General features: G+C 37.1%; 1 protein-coding gene across 1 annotated transcript in view; it reads left to right on the forward strand.

Moving 5' to 3' along the window:
* Positions 1-19,383, forward strand: part of LOC135579658 (protein enabled homolog) — a 182,100-nt gene that overhangs the window by 158,228 nt on the left and 4,489 nt on the right. The window contains exons 6-7 of the mRNA XM_065065806.1: positions 9,975-10,021; positions 18,087-18,196. The gene's annotated coding sequence lies outside the window, so the exon portion shown is untranslated. The remainder of the gene's footprint in view (positions 1-9,974; positions 10,022-18,086; positions 18,197-19,383) is intronic.

A 19,383-nucleotide genomic window follows, 5' to 3' on the forward strand; every position in this document is an offset into this window, starting at 1 on the left:
TAATTTCTTTACCAAAATCATCCTACATGCTCGCTGGTTGTCCCTGGGACTTTCCTGCTGCCTGCTGTGTGTGTGCTTTTACTTTTGCCCTTTCTTGTCCTTTGTGCGTAGCTCCACTGAACAATGGTCATTGCCCTGAATTTGCTCTTAGTCCCCAAGGAAAATTGCAGTAATTGGTTCTTTTTCTAGGCCTCTGTTTTGGGTGCTGACCTCCAGTGTTTCTTCTGTTCCATGGAAGTGTTGTAATCAGTTTTTTACATTTCACCTACTACTTGACACTCAATAAAATGCAACTCCTATATTCAATGGTACTATCAGATATCTTTGCTATTCTTGTTTACAGATGGCAGTGTTTTTTGGTTTAAGTTATCAAGTTGCAGTTCTACTTTTCCCCACATAAATTTTGCTTGTTTTGTGTATAAACATCATGTTTCAGAATAGAAAACAATTGGCTGTTAAGGTCACTCAGGGAAGATACTTAGTTTTCCCAGGTTTCTGGGTGTAGCAGTTGAGCCAATAATATTTATTAATTTTAATAAGACCCCTCATATATTTGAACACCTGTCAAGAGAGTTAAAATAAGTTAAATTGCAGATATATTCAAGATTTACTTTAGCTGAAGCCTGTTTGTAAGATGTTTGTGCGCCAAGTTATATCTGCAGTAAACTTTTACAGGCAAATGCTAAATCAGGTTCAAGGGGTACAGGAAGAAATGTAAAGGGGAGTAAAATACAAAGGTTGACAGACATTAGCTATAATGCAAATAGTTACAGAGAACTCTATGGTATTAACTTCTATAATTGCCAGAGTCGTAAAATCCAGATTTTTCCATCTGCAAGGCTCCTGGGAGCTGCTGGAGATGAAGAAAATTAAATGTAATGGTTCATATATAATTCAGAATTTTATTTATTTTCCTCATTCTCAAAAGAGTAAAAGTGACCTACTTTCTATATGGTGTAGTTTAGTGGGAAATTCTCCTAACTCCCAGAGTTAGTATGCGTGTTCTCTTCTTAAGCAGGTGCTAACTCCCATCTCTGCTTTACTACTGCTGGCATAGTATGTGCTAAATGTGTTGTGACATTCTTTGCTCTCAGTTTACAATGAAGATGGTTGTGCTCCCTTCCAAATTCCAGTTTTGTTAAGCTTCTGGGATTAGTGTAGGATCTAAATTAATTTTCTGTATGTTAGTTTTCAACCACAGGAGAAGTAATTAAATAACAAGCTCTCCTCTAAGATTTGTGCTTTTGTATTTGATAAGTTACATGTAGTCATGGTTTAAAAGAGAGAAGAAAAGGGAAAAATGTGAAGACATCTGTATAAAATGTCACCTCTTCTTTTTTGTTTATTTGTCACAATACACATTTTGAATTAAATGGGAAAGAATCATTAGAAATGAACATGAAACTCAGAGTAGAGCTAGTATCAGCTCCTTTGTAAGGCTAGATTTGAACTGGAAAGATTTCAGTCCAGAAGACTTCTTCCAACCCATCTTTATGAAAACCATCTTTACAAAAACCTGAGAGAGGAAAATGAGAAAGTCGGACTAAGGTTACCAGTCAAGCTTGTCTCCATTTACTGTACGTAACTACAGAAGTATGCTAGAGAGAGTATGGAACCAAACCTAGTTTTGATCCTGCCCTCCAAGAAGAGCCAAAGTTTAGCTTGCTGAATCTAGTTCTGTATAGAGGAAAAGGAAAGAAATATAGTGAGTTTATATTCACCCGTCACAGTATTGAATTAATTAATGATTGAAGATATTCTTCAAGTTTTTCAGTTACTTTCCCAGTATATTATTTACATCATGGATGGAGAGAGTATAGGAACATGTTAACCCTCTTTTGCTCAAATAGGAATTGCATTGACCAAAATGAGATGCTGGGATGTATGATCGACAACGTTCTAAGAGAAATGACTGTGTAGTTTGATTGTCAGATGTATATGACAACAAAAACAGAATCATATTTCTCACTGAATGAAATGTATCCTTTAGAACAGTTTGCATGGAATGATTTGAAAAATAAGCATGGTTCTGTTTAGCATGTTTTATTTATTTGTTTGAAGTAAGCAGATTCTTCCAGCTATGAACATTAGACCAGTTAGCAAGAGGACTTGTTCATATATTTTTGTTTTACTTTTGTTATCCAAGTGTTAGAAGTTGGGAGTTTGGATCCAAAGGGAATGAATTTACGTATGCAGGACACATTGTTCAAGGAGCTGATACTTACAGTAAACAGAGGTTGCTTAATTGTTGAGTAATGCTACAATAGTTATTTCCAATATTTTGCAAGAAACAATATTCATGCAATGTTTTACCACTAGTGATTTGTTAGTGGTTTTAATTTAATGCCAAACAAATCTCTAAGGGCTGTAATTTCAAAAACATGGAGTATCACACATGGGGAACTCTACCCTCTTTCTACATTTGTAAAGGTAAGATATACATAAAAGACACACAATTTATTTTTTCCTGTTAATGTTACTTTAAAATCTAAATAGTGTAAAAATACTCTTGGGATGTCACAAATAGTAAATTATATCAGTTGAAAGAAGATGCATGTGCATGCAACTTATGTTACAGGTAAAAAAAAAAAGACTTAAAAAATGCTTAAAGAATATCTTTCTATTGGGAACACAACAGATTACTTTGGGAAGGTAGATATAGTCCAAAAGGCCCTTATTTGCCTTCTGTTTTTGCAAAAGTGATGCATTTGCATTATAGTAAGGCCAAACCTGGCAGTACTACAAGTCTATACCTGCCCAAGAAGTACTTTCTTATCTTAATTCTTTGTACCATGCATTTCATTTATTGGGACCAATATATTAATGGAAACAGTTTTAATATGACCGAAAATAAATTATTTGTAAAACATCCATGGATTTCTCTCACTCCAGATCCTATAAACATTCATAATAATCCTCTCCTTAGCATACTTCACTGTAGCTTTACATTATTGCTTGAAGTTTTCCTTTGTGCTGAAAGTAGGTGGCCATTTCCTACTGATCAGCTTTAGTAAACACTCCTAGTAATGCAATGCTCGTAAAGTTCTTTCCTTTGAGACAGACACATGTTCTTATTTTACAGGTGGAGAACTAAGGGATAAAGTGGATGGATAGCCTTTGAAATTTCTTATTGTGGTTAATCAGCAGAGGGAATCTAGAGGTTTTATCTCCTGTGGTTTTGCTTTCTCTGCTGCTGTACCATTTATGTAGGTATGAATGCCTATATATATATGTATATACACACATACATATTTAGATGTCTGTTTTGAAAGGAGACACAGACTTGAAGTAGATTTAATAAAAATCTTCTTTAATGAGATTTTTTAGTCCAAAATACTGGAGACTGAGCATGCATGTTTTGAAGGGAAACTAGGACTTTTCCAACATTTTGGCCACCAGTTTCATAACAGTTTCTTTGCTGGTGCAATCCTATCATTACCACTTTCTTTGAAAACAACATAAGGTCATCTTGGCTTGAAGTAAGTAAATTCATGTGTATTTATTTATGTGGTGTAATGCTGTGCATAACTAAATATATACATAATTATTTTCATGAACACATCTACATTGCATTAGCTGTCATCAGTTTTCATGCAGTTCCAAACTGATTGGTCTTTGGTTGCTTCATTTTGTTAAGGCAGTCTGAATAAAACTTCATGTGTCCCTTGGGAAAGTCTGCCTCCAGTTTGGACTTCCAATTTAAGATAAGAGGCATATCAGCCTGGCTATTATTGACATGAAAGTCACCCCTGATTAGCATCCACTTGTGAAAATAACTATAAAAGCAGGTCTCTTCATAATTTCCATTTTCTAACCCTTAAAGTCATTGATAAGTAAGAGCCTGTATCAGTCAGCATGGATCTGTGCATTCTAATGCAAAAAATACCCCAAACCAAACAAACAGTATTTGTGCTGATGTCTCCCTCTACCACTTGCTTTACAGACAATATTTGCCTTTAGAATACTATATATCTGTAGTTCATTGGTGAGACACCCACAGGAGAAGACTGGCTTTCCCTTCAGATGTTGAGATACACATGGTGGTCTGTGGAAAAATACCAAGAATGGTTTGTCAGGCTCCTCATGAAATTACTCCACATGTCTTGTCATGTGGAGTAAGAGCATGGTACTAATAGAATCATAGGAAGGAAAGAAGCTGGTGCTGGAAACCTGTGCCTTTATCTCCAGCAAGAGAGGAAGGTAAATTGTGAGGGAGCTGCTAGTGAAGACTCTGCTTTGGAGTGGAAAAGTAAGCATGGAGTTATTTTACTGTGAGTAAGGGATGAAGAATACCTAAGCAGGACAGATTCCATCTGCCCAAATGCATGTCAGGGGCATGAGTGCTTGGAAGATATCTGCAGCAATGCAAAACACGATGTATTCACAGTAGGGGGAATATCAGTTCTTAGTTGTGAAAAATAGCCCAATATATTTTCTTAGGTATTTTAAAAAGAGAGGCTAAGTAGAGAGTAAATGAAGATACAAAATTAAAAAAGCAGAAATTAGTGTAAAAAGGATGAGTGATGAAGACAAGCTAGTGAGGGGTACAAAGAGGAGGCAGTGGTGGTGAGGAAGTGAAAGTAATACTTCTCTAGGGATTATATGAGCGAATTGTGATAGTTAGATAGTAATTCTGTGATTGTGGACTGAATAGCATACAAGGAAAAATGAGGGAAAAGCCTAGAGGGGAGCAGATAAAAAAAAGGTTGCATTAGATGGTGTCTCACCGTGGAAACAGTTTTCACACTGACATACACATTTTCTGCAATGTGTTTCAGAGTTTATTGCCCTTCAGAACTTGTAACTTTCTGATAATTGGAAGTCAGAATATTTTGTTCCATAAGGAGAAAATTTGCTGGTGGGATGTCATGGACCTGTTTTGTGTACCATTATTTTCCAATAACGAGGTTTTCTTCCTACTGCCTCTGGTGTAATGGTGGTTTATACAGCACCTCCTAAAGGAACACTCAATATGAACAAGCTATGCAAGTATTCTACAGAGTTTGCCAACATATGAGGGCAGGAACACTTAGGCATTTTTGAACACTTTGGTTCTAATTTAAGACTAACTGGAACATTGCTCATCTCCACAGTTTCATTTTCTTTAGAAAAGAACATTGGTTTCATATATGAAACAAAAGCATAGTCATTAAGAGCCATCTGTGGGCCTCTTTAATAAACAGAAGCATGAGATAGCCCAAGGAGCTCTCACACAGCAATACATTGAAACTTCATGTCAGGGAAGTTTGCAGTGCTTGGAGATTGTTTGGAAGTAAGAAAGCAGAAACCATTCCAAGTAAAAATCATTGTCTTCACTCCAACAGATACTATGAATAGGTCTGTTGATACTGCATTCCTAGAATCCATGAACAGTAGCAATAAAGTGTCCATATTTGCATTTCTAAACATTCAAGAATAACTTCTCCCTCTAGAAGACTGAAGGTACATTCAGAATAAGTAGTGAACCTTTTTCAATATCCGTTTGATACACCCATAATTTTTCACCAGTGAACATTGCTTGGACCAGTATAGCTGCGAAATATACATAGAAATGCTGGTCAGGAAAGAGAAAAATTTACTGAGCAGAAATAGTAATTTTGGGGTCCAAATTCTTCAAGACACTTATCCCCTATGTGAAGGGCTGCTTGGAAGTGATATTGTTTTAGATTTAATTGCATAAAAGATGGTTAAAATTCAAATTTGGATATTGAAGATACGTGTAAACACTCTACCATACGATCAGAAAATGAATTTACTTGACATATAGACAATGATTAGTGTTAAATTTACTTTAAGAAGACTGGTGGCCTGTTTTTGCTGGGTTGTACATAAGGTTGAAAAACAGTCTAAAATTGCACCTTTTTGCTGTTGAAAATAGCTGACCTTCCCTTTTATTTTTCTGAGGGTGAGTGTGTATGAATGACATAAACTAGAATATCAATTTACAGTATGTCAGCTATGGTAATGTGGTTGTTCATGTGTAGGCTGTTACCCAGCAGAAAATCTAAGCTAATTAAAAGTAACTTCTCCTTGATGAAAGGTAGAAGGAGGTACCTTGGATTCACAGCAGGAGTAGCTGATGTACTATAAAGTTACTGCTGTATTTCACCCCTTACTCTCTGGAATACTGTAAGAGGGAAGAAAGTCTGGAGAGCCTTGAAATTTGGAGACAATTATTCTTCCCAAGTTTTGTATGGCTCTCAAGATAGTGAGTAATGGGTTGCTGTTCTGCACAGCAGCACAGCTGTACAGCTACTGGATTCACTTCAACAAAACATCAACTTTTCAGAGAAAATTGGCTGCAAGAAGATAACAGATGTACAAAAGAAAACAGGGAAAGGATAAGTCTTAACATCTTTGCATTTTATTTGCTAGAAATTTTTAAAGGGAGAAAGAGCTTAAGTGTTATGGCAAGTTGCTATTTTTGCCCTCATAAACTAATTTTGTCGTACCCATTTGTTCATATTATTGCACCACAGATAAGAGTGCTGTTGTTGCAGCTTGGCTAGTTTGTATTCACCCTTCCTCTTCCAAGCACTCATGTCTTTAGTACTATTTAAATGGCAACAGAAGCTGGCAGGAATCTGTGGCTACACTGCTTGTTCTTTTAAAGAAAGAAAAAACTCTGGTTAACTCTTCTCTTTGTTTAGAGCCTATTTTTTCCGTTTCTTTGCAATTACAGTTGCAGACATTTTGCTGGAGAGAATTATGATTCAGTCTCTATGAAGTTTATTTCTGTTTGCTAACAAACTACTCCTTTTGGGTTTTTGTATTTGTTGTATTATGGTAGCAGTCATGGACACTAGTTCCCAAACATGAGCTTGTAATTCCTGCTTGGGGTTATAATCACAGAAATATAAAAGGCACAGGAATTAGGAATTTTGACACAATCCCAGTAACATTAGAGAAAGAGAGGTCATGATGTCCTTTAAAGTGAGGCTGTGACTGGAAATGTTCGGGACTTACTGTGCCAGTAAACCTGTTGTCCTCATCATAGGACCTCTTTGTGGGCACCGTACAAACACGTAACAAAAAGCTGTCTCATGTCCTGAAAAGCTTGTTTTCTGATTTACAGCTTCTTTTAGCAGCAACTGTCCACAATAAATCTCAGAAGGTTGCTTTCTGTCAACAATCCATTAGAGCTTTCACTGAAGCAAACAGTGAACACCAGCAGCACTCATCTACATGCACTCTTGGATGTTTACTGCAGGACTGGCTGTGTTGCTACCACTGCATCCTGCCTCCAACAGTGACATAAAAGTCTGTGTCTACAGAGGCATGTGAGGGCAGGGAAGCAGGCAGTGGTACGTCCTGAGAATATTCTCCCAGTCAACAGTTTGCAGGTCAGGGACTTCCTGAACCAGAGATAATGATGTGATATTGAGGTTTTTTTTGCCTCAGTGGCTTCCTCTTCCATAAACTTGTCTAGTTTTCTGTTGAACCCATGTCAGCTTCTGGCATTCACAGCACCTGGGGCACAGTGTTCCACTGCATAATTGCATATTATGGTCAAGCTGCCTCATTTTGCTCGCTTTGAGGCTGGCGCCTGCTAGTTTCAAGGGTAACTTCATTTGTTAGGACAAGCAGTGGCCCAGGTAAAAAATATAAGCAAAGATCCACTTGTATTACAGTTAAAAAGTGTTGAATGTTATGATAATGTAGATACCAATGTATTTTTTATATGTATTTTAATAATGAAGAGCTCCAGTCAGTTACTAACCAACATACTGATGGCAGGAAAAGTCAGTAGTGATGGAAGAAAAAAGAAAGACAAGAAATTAAAAAAAGTACTGTTATTCTGCCTGGAAGCCCCAGTGTATGTAGACGGATGTCTTGCTCACAGCCTTAGGAGACAAGACAGATAGAGAGCAGAAAAATTTGCCTGTTTGTTTATGCAACATTGAAATTTTGACATCCAGTAGTTCAGGTTTTTGCTCTGCATTTTTTTTTTTTTTATAGTTAACTTTTAGATAGCGCATGTCTATAGCATGGTTACAAAAATAATTTCAATTAACCTACCCAGAACTCTATGTTGCTGCCGCTAAACTGTGCAACTGAACTCTTAGTTTGTAGCAAGTAGCAGCCTGTCCTCTCCAGTGAGGTCTGCCAGGTAAACACACACATTGCAATAATGATCACAGTAGTCTTCATTTGCTATATCTTCTTTTTTTTTAATGTATTTTTGGCCACTTGACAATTCGAATGTGCAATCAATCAGAAACAGAACATATACTTAAACATTCAGGTATCTTGCAAATAAAGTTTTGCATGGTTTACAAACATAAATGTGCTCTATAATTTCACATGAATTCTTAAAATAATTATTAAAGAAGTCTTTGTTTTCATGCTGGGCTGAGGTTTCCTTCCACATCTGTAGTAAATTGTCCTAAGGAACATTGACTCAAAAGAACTGGATTGTCTTTTAGTAGCATGGTTAGGGTCAGCTGATGAGTCGTGAAAAAGATTACTGTTACAGTTGATCACAGGAAAAAGTGGTTTTATGTGTTATATTTCAGCAAGTAAAAGACATTGAAAATATTTATTTAGTAAGATCTTCTGGTTTCAATAAGTCTTCTGCCACCATTTTAGCAGGCTATCTTCTGTGTCTGAGGATCCTATGAGTGGATGAAATGCTATAACATAGAAAAACGGTAAGAGTCTATGTGCCAGAGAGTGTCACTTGGACAATTTTCCAGCAAGTGGTTGATGGTTAAGGTTTCTGTATTATAAATATTAACTCTCAGTGACTTTTGCAGCCTGAATTTAACTTTCACATTATCTGATGTAATTTAATGAGAAGATTGACCTTTATCTGAATAATGGATCATGTAGCATCGGTTCTTGCAGGCTTCCCTCTCCAAGCTGCATAAATAATTGTTCTTTTTCAATTATTCCTCTACCTTTTTCTGGGGAGCAGTAGAGGCTACAGCTATCTTCCTGGTAATGAAGCAGAGCTGTGTTATGATGAGAGATATCAAGAAAATCTAAATTACAAAAGAATGCTTTTTTCATCGGAATATCTTGCAAAATGTTGTGTATGTGTGGCAGGAGAGTAGTTTTTATTTCTTTCCCTCAAGGCACATGATTGTGTATAAAATAGAAGTCTAGTGAGAAACTGATACACTAGGATTTGAAGGAACTTGGGCACATTAGTATAATTGAAGAGGATAACCCAATATAAATCAGACTTCTTAAAAAGGGAGAAAAATATATATTAATCTGAGATAATACTTTATTTTTTTTTTTTTTTTTTTAGGGAGAGAGAAACGAACCAAAGTAAAAATGTTAGTCTTGCAACTATTTCAAATAAAAGTGATGACTATATAAAAAATAGCTAAATAGTTATGGAAGTCATGTTATGCTTTGGCATTTGTGTCCTTCTCTGTTATTTCTACACATGGTCACATGTCACTATGGCCAGTGAAGTCAGCTCTTTGGAAACATCTCTAAAAAGAAAGTGTTCTGGTTTCTGCTGCATATGTCAAATCTCATACTAGTGCTGTGTTTCTGATTTCTGTCTTGCATAGTAAATAGGCATTGAACAAAGAATCAGAGAGGCATAGTAGAAACCTGACTTTCAATTTTGAATCAGGCAAATAAAGAAGAAATTTCTGATCTGTAGTGTCATTTGAAAACCCAAGATATATTTGTGGAAGAATTAAATATTCTGTGCATATCTGATTTAATTTTATTGACAATCTATACCTGGTGTGACCATTATTTCTGTGAAAAACTGCTCACTTTTCTTCAAGCATTTCTCCCTGTGTGTTTTACTATCTATTCGTGAATATAAGTGAACATAGTTATTTTAAAGGTTCTCTCTAGTCTGGCTTGTAACGTGTGATAGAAATTAAATCTTGTCTTTTTAGGGAATTGGTGATTTTTAGTGGTTCTGAATAGATGTGACTGAGTGTGTCTTTAAAAGCCACACACCACCAAGATAGTATTTATTTGCTTGTTTGTTTGCTTTGCAGACCCTGCCTGTACTGGGAAGGGGGTGCTAGAAATCTGGGAGCATGAGGTAAGTTCTGCTTACATATGGAGTGAATTAGGGAAGCCTAAGAGAGAAAAATACTTCATTTTCCAGTGTTCATCATTATGGAAGTGGAATAAGCATTAAGCAGCTGCCAACTTTACATGCTGAGCAGAATACTGACAGTAAGCTTGTAATCTTTAAGTTGCTCTTTTTACCAATATGTTTCTCTTTGGTCTTGGTGGGGGGAAAAACTTAGGCAATCTCAAATATATTAAGTATTGAAGCACACCAAGTTAGAATTGTTTAAATGGAAAATTTAGCCACATTAATAGTGCATCATATTTTTTCTATTAAGGAAAAAATAATGGCAAAGGTTACAGGACAAAATTTAAATATAACCAAGTTAAATAAAGACAGAGTGGCCCCACGATAGGAAAAGAATTAGCTCAAGACAGCTTGAGAAGAAAGAAAACCATAGCAGACCTATTTTCTCAATCTCTAAATAAATAGAAAATGAACAACTGAAAATTGACCTGAGAGGCTCTCCTTGGTTTTGGAGGAGAGAATTCATTGGAAATGTTGGAATAACAACAGGAATATGTCAGGTGTAAGTGAAAAAAGAACTGAGTTCTTAAATAGTAACCAGAAAAATAATTAAAATAACCTCAGCAGTGTGTGGAATGATGTTCTTTTGCATTCTGGTTGCCTACATGATATAGTTCTCACTCAGTAAAAGAAAACAGGGGAAGATATTCTTACTTTTCTGCACTATTTACAATGCAAAATCAGACCATTTTTCCAGATGTCTCTGTTATGTGTCCAGTCGGGCAAGCCAGAAGGGTATTCTGCTGTTTCATTGAATAGAGTTCTTTGTAAATTAAACACAATACTTTTATAAAGCATTTGGCTATGCAACTACCTGAACTGATGTAGACAAAGCAGATGAAAAATACTCAAAATTAATATCATGTGTTTTTGCTTGTGCTAAGAAATATTTTCTTAACTGAAATATGAAATGTTAGTGTGAATTGAAATAAAATCTTAGTAATATGGCAGCACCTACAACTTAGTTTCTGAAGTTATAGAAAGCAAAATGAGTGCAAAACGTATTCTGTGAATCAATCATATAATTCCAATATGAATGATGAAACTAATTTCAATAATATTACTAGAGGGAGAATGAGGCAGTTCCCACGTGATGAGAATGAAGTTGCACAATTTGAAGCAACACTGAATAAGGAATAAGATTGCCAACCTTGTGATAAGAGAAGTATTCAGTAGTTCTTATCAAGTATACTGCGAAGACAGGCTTGAATCAATGCAATTTGTACTCTAATTCAAACTACCCCAAAGTTCTGAGGTACGTACCATTCATGTTGTTAGTGTATCATTCAGATAACTTCCGTGATTCAAGTTGCTGCATAATGAATGCTCCTGGCTTCCATTAGGAACTCTGTGTCCCCTCTTCTGGACAGCAGAAACAATTTCAACTGTACACCCTGTATACTGGCATAAAATAAATACTTTCATTTACTCTCTCAGTTCTAAAGTTTAACTCAAAGTGCTAAAATAAAAGTGTTTCCACTAAATATAAACCAGGTTTTCCACTAGCTCTTTTATGTTTTTGATTTCTCAATATTTCTTAGTATTTCTCTTGATTTGGCAGGTCAGCCTGTTTATTCAGGCGCTGACCATGATTACCTTCCATTGGTTTTGCTTTTGCAGGAGGCAATCAGAACTTTGTAGAATGAATATTTTTATTTCCCAGAGTTATTTGAATTAAGAGAGATGAAGAGAAACAGGAGACATAAAACTTGAAGTTTTCTTCACAAATACATTTTTACAGTGTATTTGCATGATGACAAAATTCTTAATTGAGGCTTTTTTGAAAAAAAGAAAAAACAAATCCCAAAAGAAACAACATGTCCTAAAATGCAAAAGCCCTTCTAGAAAAAGTATCACTCTAAGATCTAGTAGTACAACATGCTAATATAAAATAGTTCTAGTTTAGAAATACAAACCTGGTGAGGTTCAGCCTTGGGTTGTTTCCTGAATCATTGCTGTGATCTACAAAATAGCTTTTGATGTTTCTAGTTTCAGCTTTACCTGAAACACTTCAGTGTAAGAAATACATGGGAAAAGTACAGTTCTTCTAATAACAAAAAAACTGACAGAACTGATTTTGCACAAAAGTAAGCAAAAATTACTGTGGAGTGAAATGCAATATGGAAAGTGTTAGCACAAGCACTTTTTGTTTTAGTACTATGATCAGAGTAAGTCTGCAGCCTTCATATACCCAAACTGACATCAGTCTGGAATGACTTTTCCAGAAAGAATAGTATGTCTCAGAAAAGGGTAACATGTGTAGGCATCCTCAGCAGCGGCACACTGAACAATGAAACATGAGGCTTAGCTGTTCAATGTCTAAAAAAGAAACCACTACAGACATGAGTGTTCTTCCCGACATCCATCCAGGAGGCTGGACACCACACAAAACCAGATAGTTTAATATGTGGCTGGGGTCCATCTTTAAGATAGTTTTGTCTTATGCCATGGTATGAAATGATCTCATGATTTGTAAATAATTTGCCCAGATTAATTATAATCATGAAAGTCAGGAATATTTTAAATCACCCTGATTATAGAGACAGATTCTAGTCTTTGTGTGTATACACATGATATACATAATTAGAGCAATGTGCTTCTTTCAAACCAACTGCAATCATGAAATTACTCTTGCCCATTAAACTGTACGGGAGGCTGTGATTACATCCTTTTTCTTTTTATTATGAGTTTCCTGCAATTGCCAAGCTCTCAAATGTTTCAAACCAGCTGTAGCAGTAGAACTTTTAATTATACTGTTGTTTAGTGAGTGACATACAGCTTCTTCTCAGTCTGAATTAGCCCTGGACAGACAGATAGGAGTAATGTGAAGTAAAAAACTAAATGCAGAACATCTGGGGACAGAAATGAATGCCTTGATTGAAAACACTCTTCTGGTAGTTTTCTTGCCTGTTGCTATGGGACTATAGTATGTTTTTATTACAGGTTTTCTAAAGTGACAGGTATCCTTTAGAGTACCTTTCACGTGCTTTTACCTTGAATTTTGAAAGCCAAGTTGTTAATTTGTAATTTATTTTGATATGGTGAAAAAGGCAGCATATTATTGTTCCTGCAATGTCTACACCCCATTCTTAATAAAAATACATTTGGACAGAACGTTTTCTGGGGAAGAGTCTAGCCTGTATTGGTTATTATTTGTGATGGTTTAGAGTTCATTAAGCAGCTTCCTGTTGCTGAAAAACTAAACATAAAATGATTGAACTAGCTAAGACATTAATGAAAAGTATATATTTTATAAATTATATTTCTCTTTTATTTTTTTTAATTATATATGCAACTCCACATTTGAAATAAGCTCTGCCATTACAAGTATGCCAATTTCCTTAATTGCACATCAAATATTGTATATACTTTTACTTAGGGTAGAGAAAGTTATTGGTTATTAGTATCATACAAATAGATAACTTGAGCCTTATTTCCATCACAGTGTCAGTTCTTCAGTGCCGTGGGAGTTTTTAGAAAGTAAACAGGGAAAGTCTAACACAATTATCAAAGCACTTAAAGACTGGTCTTTGCAAATGACATTTCTAACTGCACAGGTGTATTTGCTTCCTTAACTGCATGTCACCAAATGCTCAGAATTCAGCATATCCTAGTTCTGATGCCTCTCAGCTCAGCAGCAATTTTCCATAACCATATAGTTTATTTGAAACAAACAACTTGGGGCAAGAATCCAGGACAGTTGCAAAAGCATGTATTTTCTTTTGTCTTGAAGTAGTTGTGTTGTTGCTGAGCATGACTTTTCATAACTGGCTGTGTGTCTAAATTCATATGCTATTTGCTAAGTTTGTCTGTCTTTCATACTCTAGATTTAACTATTTGTTCAAATAGATGTCACAAATTTCTGTTGACAACCACAGTAAATCACCAAACATGAGCTGAAATTCAAAGATTTATTCTTAACATCAGCATTTCCCAGGAAATGATCTTTATATAATTTAGTCCAAGCTCCTATGCAACCAAATTTACATTGTTTACTCATGGACAGAGACAAACAAATTAGATTTGTTTGGATTTTGTATTTTGGAAAGGCATCCAGTCTTGATTTAAGAATGTGAAGAGGTGGGGAATCCATGACAGGGTCTCACAGTCAGCATCTTCTGCATGTTTACAGGCATTGCCTGAAACACCTTTTGCTTATGCTAAGTGTTCCAGCACTTGCTCCAAACTTGGTGTAATTAGAGACATCAGAAAAACTCAAGTTCCTTGGAATGGCAATATTTTGAATGAGGTAGATCCCTTGTTTCAAATGAAAACCTGTTAAGGACTTCCTTTGCTTCAGATGATGCCTTGGACCAAGTACCAAACTCTCTTTGAACAATGGAGGGTGAGAGGTTTCTCCTGGAGCAGTTCAATCTAAAATCTAACCAAGATGCATTGAGTCTCTCTTGTGCTGAAGGAACCTGCTTCTCTTAACCAGTTTCAGAAGGCTAAGTAGCTAATTTAGGTAGCTAACTAAGATACTTGGGTTAGGAATTTTGTAAAATACCCAGAGCAGTGGATCAAAGCCATTCTGAAGGGCATCTTTTTTGTCCGTCTCACAGAGCACAACACCAGAAGTACCTACACCAAACTAATTTTGAAAACTCTGACTTAATCATAGAATCATAGAATAGTTTGTGTTGGAAGGCACATTCATAGGTCATCTAGTCCAACCCTCCTGCCGTGAGCAGGGACATCTTCAACCAGATCACATTGCTCAGAGCCCGGTCCAGCCTGCCCTTGAATGTTTCCAGGGGTGGGGCATCTACCACCTCTCTGGACAACCTGGGCCAGTGTTCCACCACCCTCACTGTAAAAAAATTCTTCCTCATGTCCAGCCTGATTCACCCCTCTTTTAGTTTAAAATCATTACTCTTAGTCCTTTGGCAACAGGCCCCACTAAAAAGTCTGTACCCATCTTTCTTATAGGCCCCTTTTAAGTACTGAAAGGCTGCAATAATTTATACCTAGAGTCTTCTCCAGGCTGAACAATCCCAACTCTCTCGGCCTGTCCTCATAGGAATGCTTGAATATGTAATACTGTTTCACAGAAGCACACAAAAAAAATCAAGCCATGCAGATGGCAAACTGTTGCTTCAAGGAAGACCAACTCAAAATGGGGTCTCCAGTGGACTCCATTTATACCCTAGTTGAATCTGAGCTGTGGTCATCTAGGGTCAGTGGTCTAGAAACTTCTCTCAGCTGAAGCCTTTCCTTGGATAAGGGCTCTGTCTGTCGACCAAGGGGTGTGTACATGACCATAGTGGTCCACCAGTCTAGAAGTTTCTGATGCTCTGGGGAGTTGGGGAGAGGTGCTCCTGCCACACACTGCTAGTGCTGATTGCACAATGCACTCTTTACACAAGAGATTTCTATAAAACTATGTAGTTCACTTAGATCAAACAGTATCACTTTTATGAGCTTCAATTACGAATCTTTGCCCAGATCTTCTTCAGTCCTATGAAAAATTAGTGCAGTTTTCTAGGTGGTATCAATTAGTAACTGTTATATTTTCCATTAGAAAAACAAACAAACTAACTAACTAATGGTAGTTGTCTAAAAATTCCAGTCCATACAGCATGAATCCATTTGGATTTTTTACATTGTGAGATAAACTTCAGAAGGCTGAACTAGGGAAAGAATGGAGAAAGAAGGCAAATGCAGATTTTGACATTGCATCTGAGCATAAATTGATTGCTTTCCAGTTTCATTCTATCCTCTTAAAGGATAAATTATTTTGGATTAAAATTTGTTTGTGCAATTAAAAAGGAAAATTTATTGTTCTTTTATTTTTGTGCTGTGATAAAAACAATAGAGTCTTCTCAAAAATCAGATGTTCACCCTGGATACTTACGACATTTCAAGGGAATATACAACAGTTAATCTCTCACTACCAAAGTTTAAGCTTTATGTAATACTCATGACCAGTCTCTCTGAGTGTGAGTTGTGCATCTTTACCATCTCCTAAAAGTAGGCTGCATAAATGCTGATTTTCTACCTCCATTTGATTAAAAAAATGATTCCTGCATAGTACTTTCACAGTATTCATCACCAAAGTTAACTTTGTTCTGGAATCTGACAGCCATTTTCTTTTTCAACTGAAGCAAAACAAAAAAAACAGTGCAAAATTTTCCTGAAAATGAACACTGACCAATAAAACCCAGCTGCTGTAGGAGGAAGAAATTAGTGCTTGCTGCACCTAATGGTAAAGGACTAAATCACGAACTCTGAAGGGCTTTCTTAGGAGACATCCAGAGAGGAGTGGGTGGACAGTCATTGACTTCTCATACTTAGCCATGATGAGACGGACAGCACAGCCAGATCTTGGACATGAGATTTCCTCCCACTAATAAGAACTGACCTAAAGCAGTTTTTAAAGCACTTAGAATGTTTTGTTAGCTATAGTAGTAGTAACAATTAAGTTATTAATATAACTTCTCTTGGTGTAGGCAGATCTACATCTAGCAGAGAATGAAGAGAACAAAAAGAGGAGAAACAGATTTATTTCTGAATTCAAACATCTCTAAGTTCCCAAAGTTTCACTGAGTTCCCACCACCCGCCATCCTGAAATTACACCAGTGTATGCAATGTTGGCAGAACATGAAGCTTACAGCAAATGTGCATGTTATTTTTCTGGATTGCACTGAGCACTCACTGTCATGTTTAGCAACCAGATCTCAAAGGTTTCTGTGGTTGACCAGAGCTGATATTGAAAGCCAGGATGGTTCAGCTACAGAAAATGAACTAAAATTTGATGTGAACCAAACAGATGTGTCCCCAAACTGCTGCAAATCAGCACAACACTCCTGTGCTGTCCCGTATAGAAACTGATGCCCCTGTACCTTTGCACCACAGACTGAGCAGCCTCTCATGCCTTTGTCCTTCTAGTGCAAGCAACTGCTCGGTTCCTCCTGCAGCAGTTACAAGCCCTCAGCTGCTTGAGACAACCAGTACCATGCACCCTTCAGCACAAGCTGCAGGTCCTGTCTCATCAACATGCGCCATATGTGCCCTTCCACCTGCAGAGAAGCTTCCCAATTCCCTGCCTGAGTGGCAGCTCTCCCCCTGGGAACAGCTACCCCAAGTCAGGCAGCTGCCAAGTGGATGAAACCTGACATACAAGTGGGCATCCAAGGGTTTAGGTGCTAGTTGGTGATCAAACAGTCCCTGCCGAACAAGTCTGGGTGATGGAGGGCAGGCCACAGGAGGTTTTCTGTGCTCTAATTACACCCATTCTTGAAGTTACAGTTACTCAAAAAAAACCAAAACTAGACTTTGCTGTTATATGCTAGATATAGGGGCTATGTGCAGTATGTGTGATATGTGTGTACATACACATGAATATGAACAAGGCTCCCAAAGCACTGTCGCTTATAACATGAGACAATGATCTCATGAAAGACATACCTATGACATACAACATTAGTCTCCAGTTTGGATTGTGAGCAATCTCTGAATTTGGTCTATTGGCAAGCAGTTGTGGATTTATGACATGTTAGATTTTCTTGGTTTAACACTTACCAAAGTGTCTACTTGCCACTATATCCTGGACACTCATCTGTGTAAGTTGCTCATTTCTGCCTACATTCAAATACTTTCCCACTTGTGCATTCATCCCATCAACCTCTGTCCCCACTCCAAGCCTGCACGTCTGTAGGAACAATTATGGACAAGTTCATTTCTGTTTCTAAAGCTATGGATTTATGAACCCTCCCCACGTCCTCTTTCACTCCCTTGGATGCTAGTGCCTGCTAGCTGGCTGAACTTATCCCCTCTCTTGGATCTACCCTCAGAAATAAACATGCCCCAGCTCTTGTTTCTAGCAGAACTCTAATAAAAGCTGGACAGAGGCTACAGTAATCAAAAATCTGCTCAGATGACAAAGAAAAGCAAGAGAAGTTTGGGATATAGAGTCCATACAGAGCTCTGTTTTAACTGTTGTTCTTCAGTCTTTGATTTATTTTACTCCTGGTACACTTTGCTCTTGGTTCTGTAATCACTCAGGGGCAAGAAGGCCAACTCCTGAAGGCCTACTTAATTCAGCATCTGTGGTCTAACTGATCAGCATTACGTAAGATGAACTTCAGCATAACATAACCAGTCCCAACTGAAAGGTACGTTGCTGCACAACATATGCAAAATACATGATCATGTGAAGGATTAACAAGTTACTTGGCCTCATTCTCCTATTCTATAATCTCTTCCATGTGGGAACATCCCTGCACCCAGACAGAGCCCCTGTGGCCTCCCAGAGGTTCTCTCCTCTGCTGCCGTGGCTCTGTCTGTGAAGTGGTGTTATTAGGGACTGTCCTTGACATGACTTTTTCTAAAGTGTTTGTTTCCTCAGGTAATTTTGTGGGGCTTTAATGAGGTTGAGGGAGAAGAACACTAAAGAGGAAGGGAATGAACCTGGTATTATGCCAGAACATGTGGTGGATAGTAGTAGTCTGATTTCTACCATGGAGGTGTGGCAGCCAATGAGCTCAATATTTCCCATATTAATGCATTTTAAGGTTGGCAAGAAGATGCTTAGACAAAAACAAGAAGCGTAACTAGGAAGGCTAAAAAATACTTCATTAATATTATTCTCCCACCCCATATTTGTATGTATACAGAAAACCCTCCGTGTCTTTTTAACTCCATTCACATTAAACAGTGAGATGATGAAGAACCTTAAGTGACGAGTTTGGCAACAGTTTGGAAATGCTACACCCAGGGATAATTTTATGCATTGAGATGTGTGGCACACTGCAAGTTAATAATTTAGGCCATGAAAGAATGAATAAGATAAAAAAGGATTCCTTCTTGTCAGTCAGCCACATGTGTTTCATAACACATTGTGTTTTAGAATCATTGGATGCAGTTTTTGTTATTAACACCTGCTGGGAAGACAGAAAAGTGGCAGTGGAAAAGATTAGTATAAAAATGTTAATTCTCTTGATATTGTCCAGAGTGGCAATGTTTTTTTCCCCTGAGGTACTGACATAAACATCCATTTTGATTTTATTCAAGGACAAACCTGGAAGGGAAGATGCTTTAGGGTTTGGGCTTTTTTTAAACTAAAACTAATTGAAACTAGCTTATTTTCCCAGCTATTTTAACTTCGCAAAGTCTGCTGAAAGAAGGCAGTATTTGTTTATAGTAGACTCTTCTTCAAATTTTTGAAGGCTTCCATTAGAACTACTGAAAGAAGATAAAATGTTTTGCACATTTACCGTTGCATATTCTGTTTTAGCTCTAACTTCAGCCCCAGTATATTTGCTTTGTGTTTGTGCTCTGGGTTGGTTTCACTGCTGAAGAC

Source organism: Columba livia, chromosome 5, assembly GCF_036013475.1.
Source record: "Columba livia isolate bColLiv1 breed racing homer chromosome 5, bColLiv1.pat.W.v2, whole genome shotgun sequence".
Lineage (NCBI taxonomy): Eukaryota > Metazoa > Chordata > Aves > Columbiformes > Columbidae > Columba > Columba livia.